Consider the following 10,283-nt stretch of genomic DNA (forward strand, 5'->3'; position numbering starts at 1 on the left):
CCTTAACGGACCAAGACGTTGGATCAAGTGTGATTACGCGCGTCTACCGAACACCCCCACGTTATACGCGAGGGGGCTGAAGCCGACGACTGCAAACTTTCAGGTTATATACATATATACATAAACGGCCGCACAGGAGGCACTACAATAACTCACGGGCAAAGGTATAAATGTAGCCTTTATTATCAAAAGCATTGTTTTTACAATCAAGATACATGTCACTTGAACATGATATTCTTTCAGCACTGAGCCTCTATTAAATGGGCACCTTCTACGACTTCTTCAAAATAGTGCTCGGGCGAGTCCTGGCCCTGGGTGGACCCCTGGTTGCAATATCGGTGACCTCCATCCTCGCCCAATATGTCTTAACGCGGGCAAGGGCCATCCGCTCACCCTCTATGCACGCCGACCGCTTGATAGCGTCGATATGCGGCACATCACGAGTAAATCGTTGCACCAAACCAAAGTAACTATCCGGACTTGGTTCCTCCGGCCATAGGCGATCCACGACACACTACTAGGGAAAAGCCTAGCAGCAGCGCGGGTTTTGGGCCTATTAGTAGCGCGGGGGCCGGCGCTACTAATAAGGCGCTACAGCTAACGTATAGCAGTAGTGCGGGTGCCACCCGCTCCACTACTACGTCCTTTAGTAGTAGCGTGGGTAAAAACCCGCGCTACTACTAATCTCTAATCTCTGATTTTTTTTTTGAATTTTTTCTGATTTTTTTTTTGATTTTTCCCTAATTTTCAAATTTCTAAATTATTTTAACATCAAATCTCTAATCACCCTCATCGCTGCTCAATTTAATCTCTAATCACCCCTCATCATTCCAAATCATCTAACTTCCCGGACAGTCACCCATCCTCTCACTACTCCAGCCTGAGCACGCTTAACTTCCGGGTTCTATTCTCCCTCGTTTCCAAGTCTGCACTTGTTGTTTTCCTGACAATAGTAACATGTCAATTCTATTAACCTCAGGAATTTAGCTTGAGCATGAAGTCACACATTTCCCTGTTTGAGTTTGAAACTATTGTTCTAAAAAATTAGTAACACTAATATTTCTTGAATAATTAGTTTGACCATAGTTTGACCAGATTTGACCACAGTTTGACCATAGTTTGACCAGATTTGACCAAAATTCAAAAAAACTAAAATAATTATTTAGTAACACTAATATTATTGAATAATTAGTTTGACCATAGTTTGACCAGATTTAACAAAAATAAAAAAACTGAAATTTGATGACTTTTTTTGCCTCCAGATCTTAAAAGCCCCGTAACTTTTTTCTGTTAGGTTTTTGAGGTTTTTGAGGATCTTAAAATTTGATGAATTTGATGTAACTTTTCGAGTAGATGATTTTTCATATAAAAAACTTTTTCATCCGAGTTAGTATGCAAAAGTTATGCCCATTTTTACAAATTCTCGAGAGATTTTGCAAATAAAGTCGAAATTCATATTTGCAAAATTTCCCAACAACTAGACCACATATCACATGGGAAACTTATTTTCTTTTATTTTTTTGACATTTTCATCATTTTCTTTTATTTTTTTTAAACTGAAAAGGCGATCCACCGGGGGGGGGGTAGAGTTTGAAAATGGGACCTTTAGTAGTAGCGAGGGCTAAAAACTAGCGCTACTGCTATCAACTTAGTAGTAGCGAGGGTTTTACCCCTCGCTACTACTATGGCACCACTTAGTAGTAGCGAGGGCTAAAAACCAGAGCTACTGCTATCAACTTAGTAGTAGCGAGGGTTAAAAACCCGCGCTACTACTATGGCATGTCCCGGGGGCACGGTAGAGACCGCTTAGTAGTAGCGAAGGTTAAAAACCCGCGCTACTGCTATCAACTTAGTAGTAGCGAGGTTTAAAAACCTGCGCTACTAGTAAGTAGCAGTAGCGAGGGTTTTTAACCCTCGTTACTAGTAAGATTCTGTGTATAGGCTTTTCCCTAGTAGTGACAGCCTTCATGGCAAGCCCGGATAACCTATGGAGCTCAGCCCATTCGGCCATTTGCTCATTAAACAGCAGCGGATGCCTTGATGTACTGAACTGCAACTAGAAAAATCTTTCCGCTTCATGATCTTCTTGATCTCAGAAATACTGTGTCGCATCGGCGACACTCTTTGACAAATCCAAGTATGCGTCTGGAGAACTCCACAACTGATCAAGAGAGGCATACTTCGGAAAGCCGAATTTATTTCGCAATAAAAAGGGCTTCCTAGCGGTGATATCACCAGCTTGCCGGAGTTCCTCCCGAGCCGCTCTGATCTCAGAGCGAGTTTCCTTCGCTGCCTGTAAGGCTTTTTCTAGGTCAGCCATTTTCGCTTGGTTTTCCCTTTCGAGAAGCTCATATCGGCTAGCGGCATTCTGCAGCTCAAGACCATGTTGGCCATTCTATCCTCACTTCGGCGATGAGCAACCTGTTCGGCTTTTAATTCATCAACTGCATTCTCGGCATCCGCATTGCTTCTCCTGGCTTGCTCCTTGGCCTGGGCAAGCTCAGCCTGAAGGGTCTCCCAGGCGGCAGCACCATTTGCAGTCAAAGCATATTATAAATCCCAGCATGATGCTCTTATTAATATTCGCTGACCACCCAAATATACATACCCCGTGCCTCGTCAAGCCGCTTGTTCACAAGCGTGATGTCTTCATCCGCCACATCAAGTTGCCGCTTCAGTTCGGCATATTCGGCAGCCTGGGAAGCTGTCGGGGCTGCAGCAGCCTGTGTACAACATTGGCACAATTGTTACCTGAGATTATCACTATTTTTGATCCTCTGATCGCCCCTTCGGAAGGCAACCAGAGTCTCAGGGGCTACTATCTATACACAACGCACCTTACGTTTACGGTACAATCAAAAAATATCACATTGCGTACCTCAAAGCCTCTTAGCAGGCTCGTAAAAGCTTCATTCAACCCACTTTTTGTGGATGAAATCCTCTCAACCACCGTACCCATTAAGGTACGATGTGCCTCTGAGATAGGAGCTTGCCGAAGAAGACCCGTCAGTGTGTCCGGCTGTATATCGGATAGTTCGGGGCTTTTTCTATTGGTCTCTCTAGGAGCCGAACACCCCGGACCTCGGGCGGCCGAAGAGTTACTTTCTGGCCTTTGCGGATTGGGAGAGATCCTCTGGGACGACACCTCAGGGTCGTCCGCCTCATGAGGCGGAGAAGTAGGAGGAGGCATTTCGCTCTCCATCATCTCCGGAAGAAGATCCCCCAAGGACGAAGATTGTTGAGGAAGGCTATAGGCCAAACTACAAAACATACGTCTCAGTCATTATTCTCAGGAAAAGAACGGAGTATGCTCGTGAAGCACCTTTGTTCACTTACAGCTCGGTTAATGGCTGGCCCCCCTATGGGCGTTGTGCAGCAATGTTGCCCTTCGGGGCAGGGCCCCCTGATAAGGGTTTCTTCCCTCGTTTGGAGACCTCTGCTTCCAAGTCTTCGGGGGCGTCCCTTTTCTTCCCGTGGGGAGAGGGGATAATGAATCCGCCTACCCGTTCGTCCTCCGACACAGGAGTACCAATTTCCCCAGTTGCGATGTGTAACGTACCTCCAGCATGAAGTCCACTTTCGGCTTCCCCATTCCTCTCCTTGTCCTTCCCTGATGGCACTTGATAAGGTGCATGAGCCAGCATCCTGGTTAATACAGGATCCGCCGAATCTTCGGGAAGAGGGGCCGAACACCTGATCCTCTCCGCCTTTCTCACTACTAGAAAAACCGCTACTAATGGCGCACCTAATTTGGCCATTAATGGCGCATCACTGGTGCGCCATTACTAGCACGCCATTAGTAATTTTTACTAATGGCGCACCACTGGTGCGCCATTAGTATCTGGTATACTAATGGCGCACCACAGGTGCGCCATTAGTATAGGCCACGGTGCGCCATTAGTATGCCTCCCAGGGGCCATGTATACCCAGGTGCTTTGGATACTAATGGCGCACGACAACTGGATGCGCCATTAGTAACCACGGCATACTAATGGCGCACTGTCCTGTGATGCGCCATTAGTATGCTTTGTCATACTAATGGCGCACTGTCATGTGATGCGCCATTAGTATGAATATTAGGTTTTTTTACTTTTTATTTTCTGTTTTTTTGCACAGGTTACAAAATGTATAATTTGACAAAATATAGACATCACACATCAACAACAGATTCATCGAATAAAATAGAAGATTAGTCTTTGAATACAATTCATCATATTAGTCTCCGAATACAATTCATCATATTAGTCTCCGAATTGAAAAGACCGAACAAAGATAGAACATTATATTACAAGTCTCGAGACCGCGAGTAGAGAGTTTGTCTTCACATTACAAGTCGATATCGATCATCTAAACTACCATCACATAGAAGAGAGCTGCGGTCATCACGATGAGCATCATCACGATGAAACTCGTCTTCATCCGGTTCCTCCAACGCTCCCTCCCCTCTCCCGCTAGATAGCGGGCGTATCTAGATTCGGCCTCGGCCCTAGTGGTGTACCCTTTTTAACTGTTACCGCTGAATCGGTGAACCTGTCTCCGACACTCCTCCCAGTCATCGTAGACTCCGGGAACCTTACCCTTGTACACGACATACGTCGGCATCGCTATGCACTAGCCAAACGAAACGTTAGTACCAATTCACAGACAATACATAAGCAATATATAAGTATGCAACAGAACGATCGGAAGAGAAAAGCAAGACATTAATAGCATCGATTACATCTAAGTTGAATGACTCTCGAAACCAAAGAGACATACTACAAGTTCATTAAAGTTTAATTACAACATGAGCCAATCGATGTTTCAGAACTAGACACAGCATCACTGCTTTCGACTCGACTCAGGGGACCGGAGCGTGGATGAAGCCGCCGTCTATCGTGGGAGTCATGAAATAACGGTCGTTGTCAGCCTGCATTTGTAGCATTGTGTCGATGTCACTGTTGGACGGTTGATTGTTGAGGTAGAACTGACCCGAGGTACGAAGGACATCTTGATGGATGATTTCTGCAAACTCCGACTGGATGCGAAAGAATTCTTGTCGGAGGTCCGCGTCCTGGATTGCCGACACGCTCTTTGCCCAATCTTTGAGTTTACTCGGTAGCAGAAGTTGGTGATGGTCCCGTACGATCGCCCGCATGTGATGGATGGCATAGTAGGCACCCTTCTGACCGCCAGGCGGCTGCTTGACGCAGCAGAACGTCGTATTGTGGGAGAACACGTGCTTGCCGTACTTACGAATAGGCTTGGTAAAGGTGCCTCCAGATTTGGCGTAGCCGGGGAGAACATCATCAAGAACCTTCTTGACATTTGTGTAGTCTACGTTCGACTGACGGTCCTCGTCGAAATACGTGGCCATGGAATATTTGGGGCTTAGGAGGATGAGCGTGCAACGTGTGTCACTGCAGAAAACACGGAATGTTAAAAGAAAAAAGATCGAAATGTAAGAATTCATATGTTACGGGCCGGTTGAGGGGAGGACTTACCCGGGAAAGTAAGGCACGAGGAAGTTATCCTTATCTTGGTTTGCCAGAACGACGCCTTCGAGGTAAGAACTCGCGACTTGCCGGTCCCCAGCGCTGCCCAAGATCTTGGCACGCATGTAGAAGGGGTCGACTATCACGATGTCCGGGGTCTTGTCGCGAATGATTCGCATCTCCATACTCAGCGAAAATAGCCGAACGAAGGTGTAGTGCAGCGGATGAAGGTTCAACATAGCGTGGATGTCATCAAAACGCAGGATGACTGTACACCCGATGGAGTTATCCACAAAGCCCTTGCCCTCTGACACCTTGGCCGCGAAAACTGGGTATGCCACATCCTTCTCTCTGAGACGCCGCTTCTCCAAAGAAAGAACACTGTCATGCAGACTCCGCATAGCACCGGTTGCAGCATTGAGCATATTTGTCGGTAGCATCGCCCTACCCGCCACATGCACCCTCCTCGAGATATCCTGCGGTGAAGGTGGCCCGTCCTGAGCACGGATCGTACTCGGTGCCGGCTGGCTCGCACCCTTCTTAGTCTTTCTTTTGCGTGCCTTCTTCTTCTCCTGTAATGGGACCGAGTTCTGCTCACAGACCGCCTTCTTGAGTGTGTTGGGGCTGATAATATTTTGCACCTCGCCTATCTGAGGCTCGGTGAAGTCGGCAGCTGGAGGCGTCTCCTGAGAGCTGAACGCCAGACGGCGCCTGTTGCAACTTGGCTTCTCCGCGGTACCAGCTAGATCGCACACGTCTTTTGTTGGGTTTGGTTCTTGAGAAGGAGGCCCCATGAAGTCGCCATCGTACCCATGATCGGCAAAGTACTGATCGACGTTGCCAAATGTATCATCGTCGTCGTCGTCGTCGTTCTGATCCTGTGGCATATGCATGTTTGGATCCAGTGGGATAGGGATGTCCGGCACCGTTGCGGCGGTCTTGCCATGGGGCCGACTTGGCGCCGACACGACTGGCGGTGTTGTCTTTGGGGTGGTGTCCCCCGCCCCCAAACGAATCTGGCTCTTCGGCCAAAGCAGGGGCCAGCTCAGGCATGCGCTGAGGGTCATCACGTCATCATCGTCGGCCCCGACGGGTCGAATCGGAGGTAACAACTCGTCGCAGCCTGGCAGCACCCGAACGAGTTGAACCCTAAACAAGTTGGGTGGCATCTGGGTACCGTGGAACAAGGGGTTTCCCGGTTGAACTATTTTGCCCTTGGCGACATCGACCAACTCGTTGTTCACGAAGTGGAGGAGAGTGCACGGAACGTCGGCGGCGCCCTGCGAAAACATGTAGGGCGTCAGGGATGCCCAGTCAAAGGCAAGGAGATGTAGTCCTCGGCCGAGAGAGGCTTAATTAGTTACCGTGATGATGGCGTCGAGCTCGGCTAATGTCGAGGCACCGCCAACGGCGGGCGTGCAGTTGATGGAGGGGCCGCTTGCTGCAGAGGTGCCGGCCGGCGTACACCCGGGTGCATTAAGCTCCCGTGCCGGCGTCGGAGACACCAATGTCGCCTCCGCCGGAGGCACCAATGGCCCCGCCATCGCATTATGCGAGTTGCTGGCCGTGAAGCTAGGAATCGGGGGCGGCCCCTGTTGGCCGCCTGCAATCCACGCACTCAACCCCGAGATCAAGGTAGGCACAATGGCGGTGATCGTCGCTCCGAGTCATTGTTCCACTTGCTCTTGGACAATCTCCGGAATCCGCGCCACCTGTGCCTTGAGTTCTTGAACCTCTCGCGCCTGGCTTTCCGAGCTGGTCTTTTTCTCCTTCCGCACACCAGCGGTATAGTATGACCCCCATTTTGTCTACAAGCCTTTGCCGGCCACACGACCAGCTGACGTCGGCTTACTGAGCTTATCCTTGTTCTTCATTACATTCAACCCCCTATTTAGAGTGGTGTCCCAAGGGTTGCTCTTAGTCGACCCCGCGCTACTGCTTTCAGTCGCCTGCGGAAGGAATGCGAACCATTTAGAAATTTGGCTTCATTAATTAGAATGCAACCATATGGAGCTAATTACGCGGGGGTGTATTCCTTACCAGAACAAGCTCAAGCTGCCTGGTCTTCGGATCCGTGGTAAGCTCCTTTGTTTTCGGGTCCTTCTTGTACCGGGCCCTGACAAAGTTCCTGGTCTGCTTGTCACCGTATTTATCGAAGAGGGGCGGTAGGCCTTGCTCGGCACGGTCCGCCTCCTCCTTGTCCCATATAGGCTTCGCCACTCTATAACTGCCGGGACCGAGTGTGTGTTCCCCTATGTTCAGCTCCCGCATTTGTTTCCCCCACTCACTTGATTGGGAGCTTGCGGTGCTCGAGCAATTGATCTTGAAGTCGTTGTAGTCATCTTCGGTGATCGAAGGATTTTTCTCCTTGATCTTCTGATAACTCTCACCTTTCTCGATCATTCTCTTCACATTGCTTTTCCAAGTAGACAGGGCCTTGCTCATCTTCGTGAGGGCAGCATTGTTCACTTTATTCCCTTTGAGGCTTGTGTTTGCAAATTCAGCGGGGAACTTGTATCGTTCATGCAGCTTCGTGAAGAGGAGGTTGCACAAATTCCCTCGGTCAAGATGCCTCAAGTTCTCGGTGTTGATCGAGACGGTGCTCCGGACAATGCACCCGAGCTGAAGCGAGTACCCCTTGACTATTCGTTCGGGCGCCGTTGGATTCCCGTTGGAGTCCACTTCAGTAACTTCCTCCTTGAGGGTGAGGAGCACGATCGGGAGCCGGTCCTTCCGTTGCCTCTTCGGTTGGCTGCCATCTGTGCGTGCGCCGCCATCATCAGTGGTGGCATCCTCGGCGGCACCATCAGTGGTGGCATCAGTGTGGTCATCCTCGGCGGCACCATCAATGGTCTCAGGATCGGTGGGGAAGGCGGCGGCTCATACAAGTGAGGTTGTTCCTCCATCTCCTGGGACAGCTCCCAGAATGCCTTGCCGCCCGAACCCCCGGCCTCATCGTTGTGGGCCATGTTTCTCTCTAAATAGAAACAAAGTTTGGTCAAAAAGTTGGCTATTGTCAACGAACAAGATCATGGTCTCATCATTTAGGGTTTGTCGACACCGAGGCATCCTAAAATCTAAGCTTTTATCATTGAGGGTTTTTCGACGCCGAGGCACGCCTATGGTTTACTGCAGCTAGAATAAAGGGGCACTTGATCCTACTTAATTAACTACTAAGATACCCCGGCCCATGCATTAGTCACAAGTACCCCATATGTCCTATTTTTAGCAAAGTCATGCTAAAATTCACGGAAAATTTCAGCATGACCTTTGCTGAAAATAGGACATATGGAGTACCCGAATTTGCTGGAACGGAAGTTAATCGACATTCCAGCAAACTCAAGGGCCTCTCGGGTGGACAAGGCAAAAATGGCCTCCATCACAACAAAGCAAATCATTGCATGGGCATACAGATGCTGAAGTAAGAACGCCAGAAGTAGCATTAAACCAAAACTTAAAACTGCTACTGCTGGCAGGCTTTCCCCACAGGCAATAAATGCAGAGCAATTGCAAGTTAGCAAGTCCAGCCATCATGCTACTAGCTATTAAGCAGACAAAAATGAACAGATGACCTAGAAACAATTTGATGAACTTAATTTCGTACTCTCCCTATTTTCTGTAGGCTAAATAAGTTAGCCCAAGACAACAATATTCTCAAGCAAAACAAATTGTGGAAAAAACTATAACTTTCTGCTGTGAAATCCCCCCAAAGGACATTCGTTGCATCGTTATACAACAGTGTATGAGAGACTCATATTTTACTATCTAACCCGCATATCAATCACGATGCCAACTTTTTCCATTGTGCGCAAATATGATTCTGCAGTTTCCACCTTAACAGTTGTCAATCTGTCATGTACAAAAGAGTGAAATCCCTCTACAGAAAAATTAGATAGCACTTCTTGGACACATGATTCTAAACCCTGATTACTCTACAAAAAAGTTATTGGTAGATCAAAACGGTTTTCCTTTTTTTATTGGACACATGATTACTGGACACATCATGAGCAATGACCTATTAGATCATCTCCATTTTTATTTTTATTTTTCTTTCTAACAGTTTTCAGTAGCACACCATGACACTATTTGCACAAAAACAGAGCTTACTGAAAAGTAAGACTATGATCAACATTAAACTACTCCTTGACAAGCAGTGATCACTACTGAACATGATCATATTCTAGTACATCAAACTGACTTTTTTGTAATCTTATTCTGAGAGATTAAAAGTAGATGGTCATTCCTTAAAGAACCATGACACACCAAAATTCAGAGGAACATCCCCAAGCCCCTATTCTTATTCTTATTCTGTAATCTTATTTACTCACTGAATTTTCATTATAATAAGTATGCATCATTTGTAGCAGATCATGCATGTGGCAAGTGGCCCACGGAGCTACCTCAGTCTGGTCCCTGCTTATAGTTCAATCTCTCTCACACATACGTACATCGCAAATTGGGCATATGGGCCTACCGAAATCAAGATTTTTGGAATCTTTCTCCCTTGATCAGATTGATTACCTATCTCTGATGGGTACCACTTATTTTTTGCTGTCAGAGGACAAATTATCATAGGACAAATCATATGATCTCCACTTAAATTGGGCATATGATCTCCACTTATTTTTTTAGGGTGACCACTAGTACTAATTATATAGCTAGTAGCCATTGTCTGATTGGAGAAATATAATCTTCTATATATCGCCTTAAACAAGTGATGTATATGTTGCTGCCATTCTTTTACAAATGCCAAGTAGGATATACAGTACATTGGAAGTTCATTAAAGTTCATTCAAGGGGGAGAGGGGG

The sequence above is a fragment of the Triticum dicoccoides genome, chromosome 1B (genome assembly GCF_002162155.2).
Source record: "Triticum dicoccoides isolate Atlit2015 ecotype Zavitan chromosome 1B, WEW_v2.0, whole genome shotgun sequence".
NCBI classification, from domain to species: Eukaryota; Viridiplantae; Streptophyta; class Magnoliopsida; order Poales; family Poaceae; genus Triticum; species Triticum dicoccoides.